Source organism: Lutra lutra, chromosome 4 (assembly GCF_902655055.1).
Source record: "Lutra lutra chromosome 4, mLutLut1.2, whole genome shotgun sequence".
Lineage (NCBI taxonomy): Eukaryota > Metazoa > Chordata > Mammalia > Carnivora > Mustelidae > Lutra > Lutra lutra.
In genome coordinates, this window is record NC_062281.1 from 138,283,782 (window position 1) to 138,302,920 (window position 19,139).

Sequence of the window (19,139 nt, forward strand, 5' to 3'; positions counted from 1 at the left end):
TTCAGTAGGTCGCTGAGTTTCTTCTACTCTAGTATCAATAACTTGAGATGGGAGAATGTATATTTTAAGCTTTATTAAGGGATCAAATCTAAAATCATTCTAAATTTAAAACCAGAGTAACAATGTATAACCTCTGAACCTCATTAATCTTGTCTCCTCATGACCTTTGGTAAAAGTATGATTTTAAGGCAAGATATTGTATTAAAATATCCTCCAAATAGTTAATTTCTTTTTGTAGTCTCATTTTAATGTTATTTAAAAACTGAAGAAGGTAGCTTTTTCCCTAGAGCCTCCAGAAAGGAAGGCAGTCCTGCCAATACCTTGATGTTAGCTCAGCAAGACCCATTTTGGACTTCTGACCTCTAGAACTATAAGGAAATAAATTTGTATTATTATACTTGTGGTAATTTGATATGGCCTTAATAGAAGACTAATACAATTTCATTCTCTTTCTATTGTCCTCAACTTTATATATCTATATATAAAGAGAAAGAGAAGAGAAGAGAGAGAGAAAAGGAATAAGAGAAGTGACAAGTTTTCATAGTTGGGCATATGTTAATACTTATCCTTACTAAGTATATTTTAGGTTTCTTACAGCAACTGCTTTCATTTTTGTCTGCTAAATAATATGCAGTCTTAAAGAGGACTTTAAAAGTTAAAGTTAAGCAGACTTTAAAAATTCAAGTTAATAAATGCTTCTTTTGGATTAATTAACTATACAAATAGAGAGCAGAGAGCAAATCAGTTTGGGCCTCCTGTAGGATGCTATTAGAGAAAAAAATGTTGCTGTCATTTTCACTAGAATGAGATATAATTTTGTTTCTGTCTGCTCATTCAGTTTGTAATACATAAGAACTCAGACACCATTGTGTTTGAGTAATGACTTAATGCAATACCTAAAAACACATAATGGAAAATTCTGATAAATTAAACCAATATCTACTGAAATTAGAATTTAGGAAAAATGCTCCCATGTGATAATTACAAAATAAGCTGCTGCTAGCAGTAAACTTTACCTGTTATATCATGAGGGCAATTAATGGTCCTGTTGAAATAATTTTATAGCTATAAAATATAATTGCATTTTGTTAACCCAATATGAACCTTTTTCTTAAATGAAAAAAATAAGTTCAGAATGTTAGTTTCCTTATTTTGCTTCTAGCCAAAGGACTAGCTGGTTAATAATTATGTGTTGCCTGATTACTTTCTTTATTCCGGTACAAATTTCAATTTATATCAGTTACCAATGGTCACAATCAGATAAATGAAAGCCAAAGCACCCTTTTTTCTAAGACCAAGCATTTGAAAAGGAGTTGGGTTGATAATAGTAAGTCCCTACAATTTTTAGTCTCCTTTTCTTCTAGTAACTTTTCCAACCATCCTACACTTAGAGCAGTTTCCTGTAAAATAATTAAATTTTACTGTAATAAAAGGCTTTCTTTTCTAGACACGGAAATCTTTTGACAAGTGTTCATTCTATTACGGGAGTGTTAACTTTTTGAGATTATTAACCTTTAAAAATGCCTTAAGCATTGAAACAATGGGATGCCGCTCAATGCCTATTAGAATAGCCAAAATCCAAAATATTGACAACATCAAATACTAGCAAGAATGCAGAGCAATAGGAACTCTCTTTCATTGCTGCTGGGAATGCAAAACGGCATATCACTTTGGAAGACAATTTGGCAGTTTCATACAAAATCGAACATACCTTTAACATATGATCCAGCAATTGTGTTCCTTGGTATTTTTAAAGAAATTGAAAAGTTATATCCACCCATGGGTAATTTGCATCTGAAGATTTATTCATTGTTGCCAAAGCTTGGAAGCAACCAAAGTGCCCTTCAGTAGGTGAATAGATAAACAGTGGTACTTTCAGACAATAGAATATTATTCAGCACTAAAAAGAAATAAGCTATCCAGCCATGAAAAGACATGGAAGGATCTTTAATGCATATTGCTAAGTGAAAGAAGCCAATGTGATAAGACTACATACTGGATGATTCCAACTATATGACATTCTGGAAAGGGCAAAACTATAGAGACAGTAAAAGGCTCAGTGGCTGCCTAGGGTTAGCATAGAGATAAGGATGAAGAGGCAGAACACAAAAGATCTTTAAGGCAGTGAAACTATTCTATATGATACTATGATGGAGGATACGTGTCATTATCCATTTGTTCAAATCCATAGAATGTACACCAAGAGTGAACCTTAATGTAAACTATGGACATAAGGCAATAATAAGGTGTCAAGGTAGGTTCATCAGTTGTAATACATATACCATAGTGGGGCAGGATATTGATAAAGAAAGAGATTGTGGGGAGGGTGATCAGTAGGAGATGGGATTTATAGCAACTTTCTGTATATTCTGCTCAAATTTGCTGTGAAGCTAAAACTGGTCCAAAAAAGAAAGGTTCTGGATTTAAAGAAAAATGCCTTAAACAGCACTGTGGCTGTCCAGGTCAAAAATGGCAACAGCAGGTGGTGGCTCAGTCAGTTAAGCATCTACATTCCATTCAGGTCATGGTCCCGGGTTCCCAGGTTTGAGCCCTGCTTCAAGCAGGGAGACTGCTTCTCCCTCTCCCTCTGCTGCTCCCCTGCTTGTACTCTTTCTCTCTCTTTCTGTGTGTGTTTAAAAAAAAAAAAAAAAAAAAAAAAAAAAAAAAATATATATATATATATATATATATATATATATATATATATATATATATATATATTTAAATGGCAAAGGCAGGCCTGGTTTTCTGAGGTGCTTGCTTGGTCCCAGCCACAGCTCAAGAGACCTATGTTTGTTGAGACCCTTGGAGTGGGGGGCTCAGCAGGTGCAGGTGGGAGGTTCTCTCCTACTTGGTCAAACTCCCCCTGGTGGGAGTGAGCATGCTGAACACCTTCCTAAAGTTTCACTCAGAGCATGAGAGACCCAAGTTCATTGCCTACTCCTATCCCCACATCACCCAAGCCCTTTCCCTGGGGAGATGGTAACCATACACTACTCCAGAACCCTTGCGTGAATAGGCTTCTGACCGCCTTTGAACATGGCTAAAGACAACCTGAACTATGACCAAGACACCACAGACCACAGTTCTGGTTTGGACCATTACTTTGCACATGGGCCAGAAAAATATATGGCATTTTGAGTGTCCTTTATTTGTATCAAATGATGACTATCCCTTTGTGGTAGGAAATAGCTTAAATAAACCATATACATATAAAAATATATGGCGCTATATATATATATATATATATATGGCACAAAATGGCACAAATAAACCATATATATATACATATATATATATATATACGTATATATATATTGCTTAAATGCCTTACAAAGTTAAACTAATTTAATTATTTTCATAATGGGTGCAAATCACTGACATTGTCCCCTATTAAACACCCTTGCTACTTAGAAGATCCTATGCAAATTTTGAGGATCATGGAGATCATTTACTTAATATATTAAACATTCTTACAGTACGAAATTAGTAGATGTATTCTAATTTAGAGAATGGTAATTTTGTCATTATTTAGCTAATATTGTTAATACCATAATGTTCTACTAAGACATTTTTCTTTTCTGCTTGAGGACAGTATCTTCAATGATTGGTCCTTTTATAACAAAGTTGGTTACATTCCCTCAAGACAACTTGTATGGAAGCCAAAACAACACAATGTATTACTATGAGGATTAATTTCCTAACAGCATTCTGAATGTAGGACACCAATGATTAGTTTGATTCATTTTCAGTCTGCTACAATGTTCTTCGAAGAAATATTTATCCAGTGCATTCCCACATCATCCAAATACTATATTGTTAATTGTTTTGCTTCAAAGCCAAATAATTTGATAGGATATCAAATAACTATAAACAAGGGCAAATTAGAAAAAAACAAAATCAATTCTCAAACTGTCAAAGTAACTGTCATTAAGCTACTATTAAAAAGTATGCAACTTAATTGCACACACATGCCTGCACACACACAATAGATTAAAGGGAAACTAGTATTTATTATAGTGTTTAAACTAAAAAAAAAAAAAAGCTAGAAAAAGAAATTAAAAATATGGCTACCTAGATTTCCAGTGAGTGACTGAGGAAGTGAGTGAGGTACATTGCTAAGGGCATTAACACTTTTGTGGTCATTACCCACCATAATGATAATTTCTGAAACAGTATCCTAGCAGCAGACAAGAAATGTTCTCAGATGAGCCTAATTTATTCCTTGACTGAATCTAACAATGCAATCATGCTACTAATGGCACCAGATATAAAAACTTTTCTACATGCAAGTAGAAAATGAAAGTAAATACTGTATTTAATCTAGAAGTAAAACACAAACTCCTTGTTCACATCAAAGAGATTTGGGCACTGGGTTGCCTAGAGAGAAAAGATAAACTAAAAACATTTTTACAAATTCTTTTTTTTTTTTTTTTTGGCCATAGCTTAGCTCAGTTACCATTCAATCTCAAAACAACTCCCTTAACAATAGCACAAGATAATTGAGTTATAAATAGATGTAAAACAGTGGGAAGTGGTATATCACCATATGTGGCATTTACAAATTGTGCAGAATGACTTCATTATTAGCACACAGCCTTCTCCATGATCATTATAAATCATTTCATTGATAGAGATAATAATAATGGCTTATGATATTATCCCCTTGTCCATTGTCATAGCTGTCCTATAGGGCTCAGCAGGTAGAGAAAAAAAAAAATCTAACAGATTTATAGCTTTTCTTTGGTTGTATGTTCATAGCAATCTGCACTCAAAAAGTTTTATAGGGACACCTGGGTGGCTCAGACATTTAAGCATCTGCCCTTTGCTCAGGTCATGATCCACGGTCCTGGGATTGAGTCCCATATCCCCATATTGGTCTCCTTGCTCAGCGAGGACACTGCTTCTCCCTCTGCCTGCAGCTTCCCCAGCTTGTGCTCGCTCGCTCGCTCTCTCTCTGACAAGTAAAATCCTTTTAAAAAGTTTTATAAAAGCAAGAAAACATAAGAGTCCCCCCAAAAGATATTATTAAGTGATCAATACACATTTGCAAAAAAAGATTGATCAGGATTATTTGAGCCAGTTCAGCTACTCACTTAAAAAATTTGGAGCTCTATATGTTGTGTTCAGGGGAGAAAGGAAGGTAAAAGGCCAACCTTTCTGCTCTTGTTGAGCACATAGCATGTGCCAGGTACTCTGCGGGACTTACCTCCCCCTATCCTCACAAGCCTGCGAGAGACACTACTGACATCACACAGGTTAGAAAGCTGAGCCTCTGCTGTGAGCCATAGAGACAGGATTGAACCAGATCGCTCCAGATTCCACTTGGCCTTTTCCATCTCCATCCCTAAAATGAACCATCTTAATTAAATTGGAGAGAAGCAGCGAATTGAAAAGTTAGTAACTAGCATTTTATGCAGAGTTAGCATTCAGGAAGCTGGGCTACCAGTAGTCCAGTGCAGGGCATTCCAGACACTTCCATGGTGGATTCTGGCTCCAGCCCATTAATGTGGAGCTCAGTGCTTCTCCAGCTGTGGTGAATGATGGGGTCCGTGATCAAAGGAGCGAGACTGATACAAAACGAAGGTCAAGCAAAGCTTTATTTCGTGCCAGCACCGAGAATCAAACTGACCGTCCGGGGGCCATCTCTTACAGAGAAAGCAACCCCCCCAGCTTCACAGACTAACTTTTATAGAGCAAAGGCCATGTGGTTGAGCCTGGCCAATGAGATTGTCTCCACCTGACCTGACCCGTCCTTGTATTTGGGCTCTGTTATCAGGGACTGGTCGACCATATTTTACTGGTTTCCCAGACTTACTTTTTTTTTTATTATTTATTTTTTATTTTTTATAAACATATAATGTATTTTTATCCCCAGGGGTACAGGTCTGTGAATCGCCAGGTTTATACACTTCACAGCACTCACCATAGCACATACCCTCCCCAATGTCCATAACCCCACCCCCCTCTCCTGACCCCCCTCCCCCCAGCAACCCTCAGTTTGTTTTGTGAGATTAAGAGTCACTTATGGTTTGTCTCCCTCCCGATCCCATCTTGTTTCATTTATTCCCAGACTTACTTTTAATTAAGTTCCTCAGCAAGGGGGATGGGGGGCAGGGTCAGTTTAAGTTTTACTGTACAAACAACAAAATGGCTGTTTAACCGAGATGGGAGTTGCTCTGGCTAAGTAGGCCCCTACAGTGAAGAATCTTTTTTGTTGTGTTTTAATTTCCAGTAGGTTGTATACCACTACTTTGTGAAATCTGATTAACAACAAATGATGAAAATGAAATAAAAGTATGAAGCAACATATACAGAAAATAAGCTCGAGTATTTTATGAATTGATTTCACAAATCAGCCCACTGATCCCACACCAAGAAATAGCAGCAACGTTAAAGTGCTGTAGAAGTTTTTAAATGTCCCCTTTCAACTTCAGTCCTCCTTGTGGAGACCACACAGCCAGTGGCACTGAACTCAGTGGACCCTCTATTATTTGTTTCTCCTCTGTCTGGAAGCACACTCAGTCAGTGCCCAAATTTGAGGGCTTCCGAAATTCTGGGGCATTATGCTTGTAAACTTAGGGAAATTTACCAATTTATCCAAACGTTGCTGATGGAAAGTAAATGGAAACATTCTGCCTTTTTTCATAATAGCACCACCCTGTATGTTGCAATGACCCACATACTCAGGTTTGTGTGTCCCCTCCCTGCAAAAAGTCCATGCATGTTTTCTGAGGAAACATTTCCCGTACTGATTTGAACAGTGGACAATCTACTCCTTATGTTTAGTCTTAAATGAAACCACTAGGGGCGCCTGGATGGCTCAGTGGGTTAAAGCCTCTGTCTTCAGTTTAGGTCCTGATCTCAGGGAACTGGGATTGAGCCCCGCATAGGGCTCTCTGTTCAGTGGGGAGCCTGTTCCCCACCCACCACCCCCAGCCTGCCTCTTTGACTACTTGTGATCTCTGTCTGTCAAATAAATAAATAAATACATATTTTAAAATAAATAAGTAAATAAAACCATTGAATGACATTTTGACGTAAAATTAACCTTTAAAAATCAAGATTTTTCAATGTGTCCTATATTCTTGTTACTTTGAAGTTGGCATCTGGCCTCATTATGCCTTTAACTGTTTTCACGTCTAATCATCAACAAAGCACTTTAACATATTTGGGCGAAAATACCAATAGTAAATGCTGTGTGGGAAGGTAATATATGCTTCCTGTCAGAGCACACACGCAGACCCCATTCTGGCCATATGCTAGCAAAGTCCATTCTCACAAGCAGTTTCTTATTAGCACTTAAAAAAAATAATGAACTAGGTGATATGGATAAATCCTGCATCAAATATAACGCTATATACATTATTTTAAGACCCATGGTCTTCTTTTATGAGCCTGACTGCTAATTGACATAAAATTTAGATGTACATAAAATTATCTTCATAATCATAGTTTCATTTTTATTAAAAACATAGAATACTTAGGAGGACAAAAATAAAATAGCAGTCAACTTCTGTGTGACTTTTTCTTCCTTGAGTGAACATTGATAGAGCTGATGATTATGCTTCTTTCAGAGTAATGTGCTTTTCCTTTGGTTGTGTTTCTAGATAACTGGAAGAATATATCAACAAATGGGAGTAAAATTTAAATTTCAGAACTTAAATAGAATTTCAGTTGCTGGGGCGCCTGGGTGGCTCAGTGGGTTAAGCCGCTGCCTTCAGCTCAGGTCATGATCTCAGGGTCCTGGGATCGAGTCCCGCATCGGGCTCTCTGCTCAGCAGGGAGTCTGCTTCCCTCTCTCTCTCTCTCTCTCTCTCTCTCTGCCTGCCTCTCTGTCTACTTGTGATCTCTCTCTGTCAAATAAACAAATAAAATCTTAAAAAAAAAAGAATTTCAGTTGCTTAGTTTCATTATTACACATTTTTTTAAAATGATTTTATTTTTATTTATTTATTTGAGAGAGAGAGAGAGAGCATGAGAGGAGAGAGAGATCAGCGGGAGAAGCAGACTCCCTGCCGAGCAGGGAGTCCGATGTGGGACTCGATCCCAGGACTCCAGGATCATGACCTGAGCCGAAGGCAGTTGCTTAACCAACTGAGCCACCCAGGTGCCCCTCATTATTACACATTTTATCACTCCAGATAATCAGATTTTCATCCCTTAAAATCCCAATATCAAACACCAATGGATTTTATTTTTTTAAAGATTTTATTTATTTGACACAGAGAGAAAGTAAGAGAAAAAGAGAAAGTAAGAGAGAGAGAGAAGGAGAGCATAAGCAGGGGGAGTGGCAGGCAAAGGGAGAAGCAGGCTCCCTGCTGTGGGACTCGAACCCAGGAGACTACTGCATCACCAAGGTGCCCCCCCAATGGATTTTAAAAGAAGACAGGGGAAGAGAAAGACTGTGAAATAAAGTTGCAATTTTACTTTGCAATATGATATATGACCAAAATGTAATAACAGAAATTAGAAATAAAATTGAACTTGGCAACATGAAACAAGAATGTAGGACTCTAAGAGTGCCTAGTGTCAGTTAAGCATCCAACTCTTTTTTTTTTTTAAGATTTTATTTATTTATTTGACAGAGAGATCACAAGCAGGCAGAAAGGCAGGCAGAGAGAGAGGAGGAAGCAGGCTCCCTGCTGAGCAGAGAGCCCGAAGCATCCAACTCTTGATCTCAGCTCAGGTCTTCACCTCAGAGTTGTGGGTTCAAACCCCACATTGGGATCCATGCCAAGCCTGCGGCCTACTTAAAAAAAAAAAAAAAAAAAGTAGGACTCTAGCTGCTGCTGCTGCTGCTGCTTCTGCTTCTTCTTCTTCTTCTTCTTCTTCTCCTTCTTCTTTAATGTATATGTTACTAAAGAATAATAACTACTGAAAACTCTAGAAATTAGTGTTGGTGTCAATCACATTTTGATATTTAATTGTATGAAGTTGGGGTGCCTGGCTGGTTCAGTCAGAAGGGCATGCAAATCTTGATCTCAGGGTCATGAGCTCGAGCCCCATGTTGGGTGTAAAGATTAATTAAATAAATAAACTTTTAAGTAAATAAATGAATTATGATGTTATTTTCCATTAATTCCATCTTAAAAAACAAATCCATATTGAAGACATTAAACAAAGTGATAAATTGTAACTGTATAGAAAGTAAAACCACTCATCTTACCAGAATTTCTACTGGCATCCAGGGGAGAGTGATCTTAAATTAGAAAGCTTTTTTTTTTTTTTAAACACAAAACAAAAACTGCTTGGTATCTTAGCTAATGAGATAATAACAACTATTACAGTAGTATTTCATTGTTTGTAAAAGAAGCAACATTTGCACGTTTGTTGCCATTACCAGAATGACTTTTTAATGGATATTGCAATAGCTTCTATCAGATAATCAGACTGAGATTCAGTCTATTCTGCCAAATACAAAATTCAACATGTTTCTATCTTACAAAAATGTTTATTCCACTTCTTTAAATTGCTGAAAGAGAAAAGCATTTGTTTATTCAATGATACGTTTATGTAACAAATATCTTTGTCATATGGCTATGATCTACCCAACCTCTTTTCCTTAAGTTACACATTAAAAAACAGTGTAGATTTAACTTATGACAAGCTGTATTTCTTCACAGGTGAGCATATTAAAGAAAAACATGAAACTGCCATGAGAAAGTTTAAAAATAACAAACTACTAAATTTTAAGAGCAGATAGAGTGTTGGGCTGTTGGGAAGAAAAATATTTATAGAGGCACTAGATGGCTTAATAGAGGTGATGTGAGAAGGATCTGGATAGTCTAGTAGACCACACTGAAATGAGGTAATGATAAAACAAAGTGGCAAAAGGAGAACAAAATCTAGACTGAGTTAATGGAAGTGACAGCCCTACGCTTGGCACCAGAACATGACTGGTTCTAGCTCAATGAACCATATTTTAAGAAGGTGATGGGTGAATGAGCAGTACCTCCAAAGGAAGAAGCCCAGAAGTCTGGGTATCTGTCACATTTAGAATGATTAAAACAGAAATCACAACTGGCAGTTGACAAACAGAATCTGACCGTACAAATGTATTTTATTTGGTTTGCTCGGTGCTGAACAACACAGTACTTTGAAGTTGAGAATGTATGCTAATGTTTAAAAGTCAAGAGATTTCTCATACAAACCACATTTCTACTTTTTCTTGGAAATTAAAGGATCTGGCAGCATTAAGTCCCACGTTTTCACCTTGGTGACAGTCTACTAAAGATGGGAGCTGCTGCCTACCCTCTTCAGATACAGTATGAATTCTTCATCGTAGCCTGGCCAACTTCACACATTCCTGCTAGAACCTGGCCTCAATAGGTATTTGAGTTTGTGATATGACAGATCTCTGGGTGAAGCTCTGGTTACACATGCTCTAAAAGACAGGAGGAGCTAGGGCTGTGCTTTTCAATTATTTGCAGATTGTCACAGAGATGAGAAAATGAACTCATTCTGAGTTTTCACAGAAAGCATAAGTAGGACCTAAATGTGGAGTACATAGGAAGACAGGTTTTGAGACCAGAAGAAAAAATTGTATCCTTTGAGATAAACTAAGAATAGAGCTTTTTTTTTTTTTCCCCAAAAGTAGTGTGCACACTTACATTGGAGATATTCAGGCAAAAGCTGAATGGCCAATAGAATTGTCCCCTTCATCCCGATAATTAACGATTCTACATATTTTTTAAAAAACCCATTGCGTTATATCTATGTAAATGAAAGTAGTACAGTTTTAGTTGTAACATAGCTGCTCAACTGGAACATTCTTCCTGCCTTGCCCTCAAAGTCCTCTCCAACATTCATGTGCCCTGTAGACAAGGGGAAATAAGACTTTACAGGACAAAGGTAGTTTTGTTCAGGATTTCTCATTTTTAATCTTAAATCTGCACACATGGGTGTATTTTCTGCTAGTCTCCTCTCTATTTTTGATCATAAGCCATGGTAAAATGCTTATGGGCAAGGGAATATTAATTTGAAACTTGTCCCATCACTTAGTGGATTCAGCCTGAAAGTGATGGCATTTTCCACACAAACAGTGAATTCATAGCTATTATATAGAATCATATTAATTTTGGTCAGACCACGGCCAAATAAAATCAATCAAGATTCTTCCTTTAAGAGACATATAGAAAAGTTCTCAGCACCACTTGCAAAGCAAGTGCCTTTAAAAATCCAAAATGAGGGAGGAGTCAAGATGGTGGAGAAGTAGCAGGCTGAGACTACTTCGGGTAGCGGGAGATCAGCTAAATAGCTTATCTAAAGATTGCAAACACCTACAAATCCAACGGGAGATTGAAGAGAAGAAGAACAGCAATTCTAGAAACAGAAAATCAACCACTATCTGAAAGGTAGGACTGACGGAGAAGTGAATCCGAAGCGACAGGAAGATAGATCGCGGGGGGAGGGGCCGGCTCCCGGCGAGCGGCAGAGCAACGGAGCACAAAATCGGGACTTTAAAAGTCTGTTCCGCTGAGGGACATCATTCCAGAGGCTTAACCGGGGTGAAGCCCACGCGGGGTCAGCGTGGCCTCAGGTCCCGCAGGGTCACAGAAGGATCGGGGGTGTCTGAGTGTCGCAGAGCTTACCAGTATTAGAACGGGGAAGCCGGCTACAGAGACAGAGCCGAGTAGTGACTCTCAGCTCGGGGTTGCCTTGAACCGGTCACAGGCTCGGTCAGCTCGGAGCGCGGCCGGAGGCCAGGGTGACAGGAGTCATTGGGTGCTGTTCTCTGAGGGCGCACTGAGGAGTGGGGCCCCGGGCTCTCGGCTCCTCCGGGCTGGAGACCGAGGGGCTGCCATCTTCATTCCCACCCTCTGGAACTCTACAGAAAGCGCTCAGGGAACAAAAGCTCCCAAAAGCAAACCCAGCAAACCCTAGCGGATTACTCAGCCTGTTCCCGGGTAAGGGCAGTGCAACTCCGCCTGGGGCAAAGACGCTTGAGAATCACTACAACAGGCCCCTCCCCAAGAAGATCAACGAGAAACCCAGACAGGACCAAGTTCACCTACCAAGGAGTGCAGTTTCAATACCAAGGAGAGCAGCGGAATTCCAGAGGAGAAGAAAGCAAAGCACGGAACTCATGGCTTTCTCCCCATGATTTTTTAGCCTTGCAGTTAATTTAATTGTTTTTTCTTTTCTTTTTTAATTTTTTTTTTCTTTTTCTCTTCTTCTGCTAAATTTTTTTAACTTTTACCGTTTTCTTTTTTAACGTTTTTTAAATAGTTTATCTAATATATATATATTTTTTTCCTCTTTTTATATTTTTTCTTTATCAGCTTTCTTTTTTTAATAGTTTCTTTATTTTTTTCTTTCTGAACCCCTTTTTATCCCCTTTCTCCCCCCTCACAATTTGGGATCTCTTCTGATTTGGCTAAAGCATATTTTTCTGTGGTTGTTGCCACCCTTTTAGTATTTTACTTCCTCCTTCATATACTCTTATCTGGACAAAATGACAAGGCGGAAAAATTCACAACAAAAAAAAGAACAAGAAGCAGTACCAAAGGCTAGGGACCTAATCAATACAGACATTGGTAATATGTCAGATATAGAGTTCAGAATGACAATTCTCAAGGTTCTAGCCGGGCTTGAAAAAGGCATGGAAGATATTAAAGCAACCCTCTCGGGAGATATAAAAGCCCTTTCTGGAGAAATAAAAGAACTAAAATCGAACCAAGTTGAAATCAAAAGAGCTATTAATGAGGTGCAATAAAAAATGGAGGCTCTGACAGCTAGGATAAATGAGGCAGAAGAAAGAATTAGAGATATAGAAGACCAAATGACGGAGAATAAGGAAGCTGAGCAAAAGAGGGACAAACAGCTACTGGACCACGAGGGGAGAATTCGAGAGATAAGTGACACCATAAGACGAAACAACATTAGAATAATTGGAATTCCAGAAGAAGAGGAAACAGAGAGGGGAGCAGAAGGTATATTGGAGAGAATTATTGGAGAAAATTTCCCCAATAGGGCAAAGGGAACAGCATCAAAATCCAGGAGGTTCAGAGAACCCCCCTCAAGATCAATAAGAATAGGTCCACACCCCGTTACCTAATAGTAAAATTGACAGGTCTTAGTGACAAAGAGAAGATCCTGAAAGCAGCCAGGGAAAAGAAGTCTGTAACGTGCAATGGTAAAAATATTAGATTGGCAGCAGACTTATCCACAGAGACCTGGCAGGCCAGAAAGAGCTGGCATGATATATTCAGAGTACTAAATGAGAAAAACATGCAGCCAAGAATACTATATCCAGCTAGGTTATCATTGAAAATAGAAGGAGAGATTAAAAGCTTCCAGGACAAAGAAAAACTGAAAGAATTTGCAAATACCAAACCAGCTCTACAGGAAATATTGAAAGGGGTCCTCTAAGCAAAGAGAGACCCTAAAAGTAGTAGATCAGAAAGAAACAGAGACAATATACAATAACAGTCGCCTTACAGGCAATACAATGGCAGTAAATTCATATCTCTCAATACTTATCCTGAATGTTAATGGGCTAAATGCCCCAATCAAAAGACACAGGGTATCAGAATGGATAAAAAAACAAAACCCATCTATATGTTGCCTACAAGAAACTCATCTTAAACCCGAAGACACCTCCAGGTTTAAAGTGAGGGGGTGGAAAAGAATTTACCATGCTAATGGACATCAGAAGAAAGCAGGAGTGGCAATCCTTACAGCAGATCAATTAGATTTTAAGCCAAAGACTATAATAAGAGATGAGGAAGGACACTATATCATACTCAAAGGAACTGTCCAACAAGAAGATCTAACAATTTTAAATATCTATGCCCCTAACGTGGGAGCAGCCAACTATATAAACCAATTAATAACAAAATCAAAGAAACACATCGACAATAATACAATAATAGTAGGGGATTTTAACACTCCCCTCATGGAAATGGACAGATCATCCAAGCAAAAGATCAACAAGGAAATAAAGGCCTTAAATGACACACTGGACCAGATGGATATCACAGATATATTCACAACATTTCATCCCAAAGCAACAGAATACACATTCTTCTCTAGTGCACATGGAACATTCTCCAGAATAGATCACATTCTTGGTCCTAAATCAAGTCTCAACCGGTATCAAAAGATTGGGATCATTCCTTGCATATTTTCAGACCACAATGCTCTGAAGCTAGAACTTAATAACAAGAGGAAATTTGGAAAGAACCCAAATACATGAAGACTAAACAGCATCCTTCTAAAGAATGAATGGGTCAACCAGGAAATTAAAGAAGAATTGAAAAAATATGGAAACAAATGATAATGAAAACACAACGGTTCAGAATCTGTGGGACACAACAAAGGCAGGCCTGAGAGGAAAATATATAGCGGTACAAGCCTTTCTCAAGAAACAAGAAAGGTCTCAGGTACACAACCTAACCCTACACCTAAAAGAGCTGGAGAAAGAACAAGAAAGAAACCCTAAACCCAGCAAGAGAAGAGAAATCATAAAGATCAGAGCAGAAATCAATGAAATAGAAACCAAAAAAACAATAGAACAAATCAATGAAACTAGGAGCTGGTTCTTTGAAAGAATTAATAAGATTGATAAACCCCTGGCCAGACTTATCAAAAAGAAAAGAGAAAGGACCCAAATAAATAAAATCATGAATGAAAGAGGAGAGATCACAACGAACACCAAAGAAATACAGAGAATTATAAGAACATACTATGAGCAACTCTACGCCAACAAATTTGACAATCTGGAAGAAATGGATGCATTCCTAGAGACATATAAACTACCACAACTGAACCAGGAAGAAATAGAAAGCCTCAACAGACCCATAACCAGTAAGGAGATTGAAACAGTCATCAAAAATCTCCAAACAAACAAAAGCCCAGGGCCAGATGGCTTCCCAGGGGAATTCTACCAAACATTTAAAGAAGAACTAATTCCTATTCTCCTGAAACTGTTCCAAAAGATAGAAATAGAAGGAAAACTTCCAAACTCATTTTATGAGGCCAGCATCACCTTGATCCCAAAACCAGACAAGGATCCCATCAAAAAAGAGAACTACAGACCAATATCCTTTATGAACACAGATGCAAAAATTCTCGCCAAAATACTAGCCAATAGGATTCAACAGTACATTAAAAGGATTATTCACCACGACCAAGTGGGATTTATTCCAGGGCTGCAAGGTTGGTTCAACATCCACAAATCAATCAATGTGATACGACACATTAATAAAAGAAAGAACAAGAATCATATGATACTCTCCATAGATGCTGAAAAAGCATTTGACAAAGTACAGCATCCCTTCCTGATCAAAACTCTTCAAAGTGTAGGGATAGACGGCACATACCTCAATATTATCAAAGCCATCTATGAAAAACCCACCGCAAATATCATTCTCAATGGAGAAAAACTGAAAGCTTTTCCGCTAAGGTCAGGAACACGGCAGGGATGTCCGTTATCACCACTGCTATTCAACATAGTACTAGAAGTCCTAGCCTCAGCAATCAGACAACAAAAGGAAATTCAAGGCATCCAAATCAGCAAAGAAGAAGTCAAACTATCACTCTTTGCAGATGATATGATACTATATGTGGAAAACCCAAAAGACTCCACTCCAAAACTGCTAGAACTTGTACAGGAATTCAGTAAAGTGTCAGGATATAAAATCAATGCACAGAAATCAGTTGCTTTTCTCTACACCAACAAGACAGAAGAAAGAGAAATTAAGGAGTCAATCCCATTTACAATTGCACCCAAAACTATAAGATACCTAGGAATAAACCTAACCAAAGAGACTAAGAATCTATACTCAGAAAACTATAAAGTACTCATGAAAGAAATTGAGGAAGACACAAAGAAATGGAAAAATGTTCCATGCTCCTGGATTGGAAGAATAAATATTGTGAAAATGTCTATGCTACCTAAAGCAATCTACACATTTAATGCAATTCCTATCAAAGTACCATCCATTTTTTTCAAAGAAATGGAACAAATAATCCTAAAATTTATATGGAACCAGAAAAGACCTCGAATAGCCAAAGGAATATTGAAAAAGAAAGCCAAAGTTGGTGGCATCACAATTCCGGACTTCAAGCTCTATTACAAAGCTGTCATCATCAAGACAGCATGGTACTGGCACAAAAACAGACACATAGATCAATGGAACAGAATAGAGAGCCCAGAAATGGACCCTCAACTCTATGGTCAACTCATCTTCGACAAAGCAGGAAAAAATGTCCAATGGAAAAAAGACAGCCTCTTCAATAAATGGTGTTGGGAAAATTGGACAGCCACATGCAGAAAAATGAAATTGAATCATTTCCCTACACCACACACGAAAATAGACTCAAAATGGATGAAGGATCTCAATGTGAGAAAGGAATCCATCAAAATCCTTGAGGAGAACACAGGCAGCAACCTCTTCGACCCTAGCCGCAGCAACATCTTCCTAGGAACATCTCCAAAAGCAAGGGAAGCAAGGGGACAAAATGAACTATTGGGATTTCATCAAGATCAAAAGCTTTTGCACAGCAAAGGAAACAGTGAACAAAACCAAAAGACAACTGACAGAATGGGAGAAGATATTTGCAAATGACATATCAGATAAAGGGCTAGTGTCCAAAATCTATAAAGAACTTAGCAAACTCAACACCCAAAGAACAAATAATCCAATCAAGAAATGGGCAGAGGACATGAACAGACATTTCTGCAAAGAAGACATCCAGATGGCCAACAGACACATGAAAAAGTGCTCCATATCACTCGGCATCAGGGAAATACAAATCAAAACCACCATGAGACATCACCTCACACCAGTCAGAATGGCTAAAATTAACAAGTCAGGAAATGACAGATGCTGGCGAGGATGTGGAGAAAGGGGAACCGTCCTACACTGTTGGTGGGAATGCAAGCTGGTGCAACCACTCTGGAAAACAGCATGGAGGTTCCTCAAAATGTTGAAAATAGAACTACCCTATGACCCAGCAATTGCACTGCTGGGTATTTACCCTAAAGATACAAACGTAGTGATCCGAAGGGGCACGTGCACCCGAATGTTTATAGCAGCAATGTCTACAATAGCCAAACTATGGAAAGAACCTAGATGTCCATCAACAGACGAATGGATAAAGAAGATGTGGTATATATACACAATGGAATACTATGCAGCCATCAAAAGAAATGAAATCTTGCCATTTGCAACGACGTGGATGGAACTAGAGGGTATCATGCTTAGCGAAATAAGTCAATCGGAGAAAGACAACTATCATATGATCTCCCTGATATGAGGGAGAGGAGATGCAACATGGGGGGTTAAGGGGGTAGGAGAAGAGTAAATGAAACAAGATGGGATTGGGAGGGAGACAAACCATAAGTGACTCTTAATCTCACAAAACAAACTGAAGGTTGATGGGGGGAGGGGGTTGGGAGAGGGGGGGTGGGGTCATGGATATTGGGGAGGGTATGTGCTTTGGTGAGTGCTGTGAAGTGTGTAAACCTGGCGATTCGCAGACCTGTACCCCTGGGGATAAAAATATATGTTTATAGATTAAAAAAATAAATAAATAAAAGTTAAAAGTAAAAAAAAAAAATCCAAAATGAAATTCAGTCAAGAGTCTAGGTATCAATACCAGTTTATAGTTTATCAGTTTATATGGGAAGATCAAGTTGAATATAACACAAGGAAATGTTCACTCTACCAGGCAACTGACCCAATATATCTGACAAAGCAGTGGAAGGCATGACAAGAGAGATGGGGTGTGGAAAGAGGGACTGTTGGAGAATAAATGAAAATTAAGACACACCAAAATGAAACAGAATCTCTAAATCTTGCCTGGATCATGACTCAAATAAAACAAAACAATTCAAGATATTTATGAGGCAAATGGGGAATTTGAAATACAGATTGGGTATAAGATAATATAATAAATACAGTTACAATTGAGTGAAACTTTGCTAGGGAGCAGGACATTCACATATTCTCAAAGTTTCATTACACATATTACCTATAATTATAATGGTAAAAATTACAATGGAGAAATCTGGGTAACACAAGCTTAACCAAATAAGAAAAAGTAATAGCACCAATAATGGAACAAATTCGTATAATGTATCTTTTTCTAATTCAAGTATAGTTAACACACACGGCTCTATTACTTTCAGATGTATAACAGTGATTTGACAATACTATACATTACATTATGCTCACTCCAAGTGCCAACATGTATCTTACGAGGTGTTGCATCCATGTAATATTCATGCTGAAAGAATAAGGTGTTAACTGAAATCATGAGGCAACACATTTTATTTATTGAAGTGTAGTTCACATACAATATTATACCAGTTTCAGGTGTATGACTTAGTGATTCAACATTTACATACATTACAAAGTGATCACCATGATGAATCTAGCTACCTTCTGTTACTACACAGATATAACGATATTATTGACTACATTCTCTATGCTGTACATGGCATCTCCTGTCTTATTTATTTATAACTGGAAGTTTGTACATTTTGATCCCCTTCCCTTATTTCTCCCATCTTCCCCTCTCTCCCCACCCTGTCAACCACCAGATTGTTCTTTGTATCTATGAGTCATTTCAGTTTTGTTTAGGTTGTTTGTTTTGGTTTTTAGATTTTACATGTAAGTGAAATCATATGGTATTTATCTTTCTCTGTCTGACTCGTCTCACTTATGTCCATCCATGTCATTGCAAATGGCAAGATTCAAGACTTCATTATATTTTATGACTGAGTAATATTCCATAATATATCTTGGCTATTGTAAATAATGCTGCAATGAACATAGGGGTGCACATGAATTAGTGTTTTCATTTTCTTTGGATAAATACCCAGAAGTGGAGTTACTGGATTCTGTGGTATTTCTATTTTTAACTTTTTGAAAAACCTCCATACTGTTTTCCACCATGGCTGCACCAATTTCCATCCCCACCAACAGTGCAGAAGAGTTCTCATTTCTGTCCTGGACTATCTGAAAACTTCAACATCATGAAAAACCCAAACCTAAACAAACCAAAGCCAACCAACCAACAAACAAAAACCTTGGAAAATGTTCTAGATTAAATGAGACTAAGTGCAAAGTATGATCCTTGATTGGCAACTTGGCTCCTAGAGTGAGAATGAAATAAAAGCTATAAAA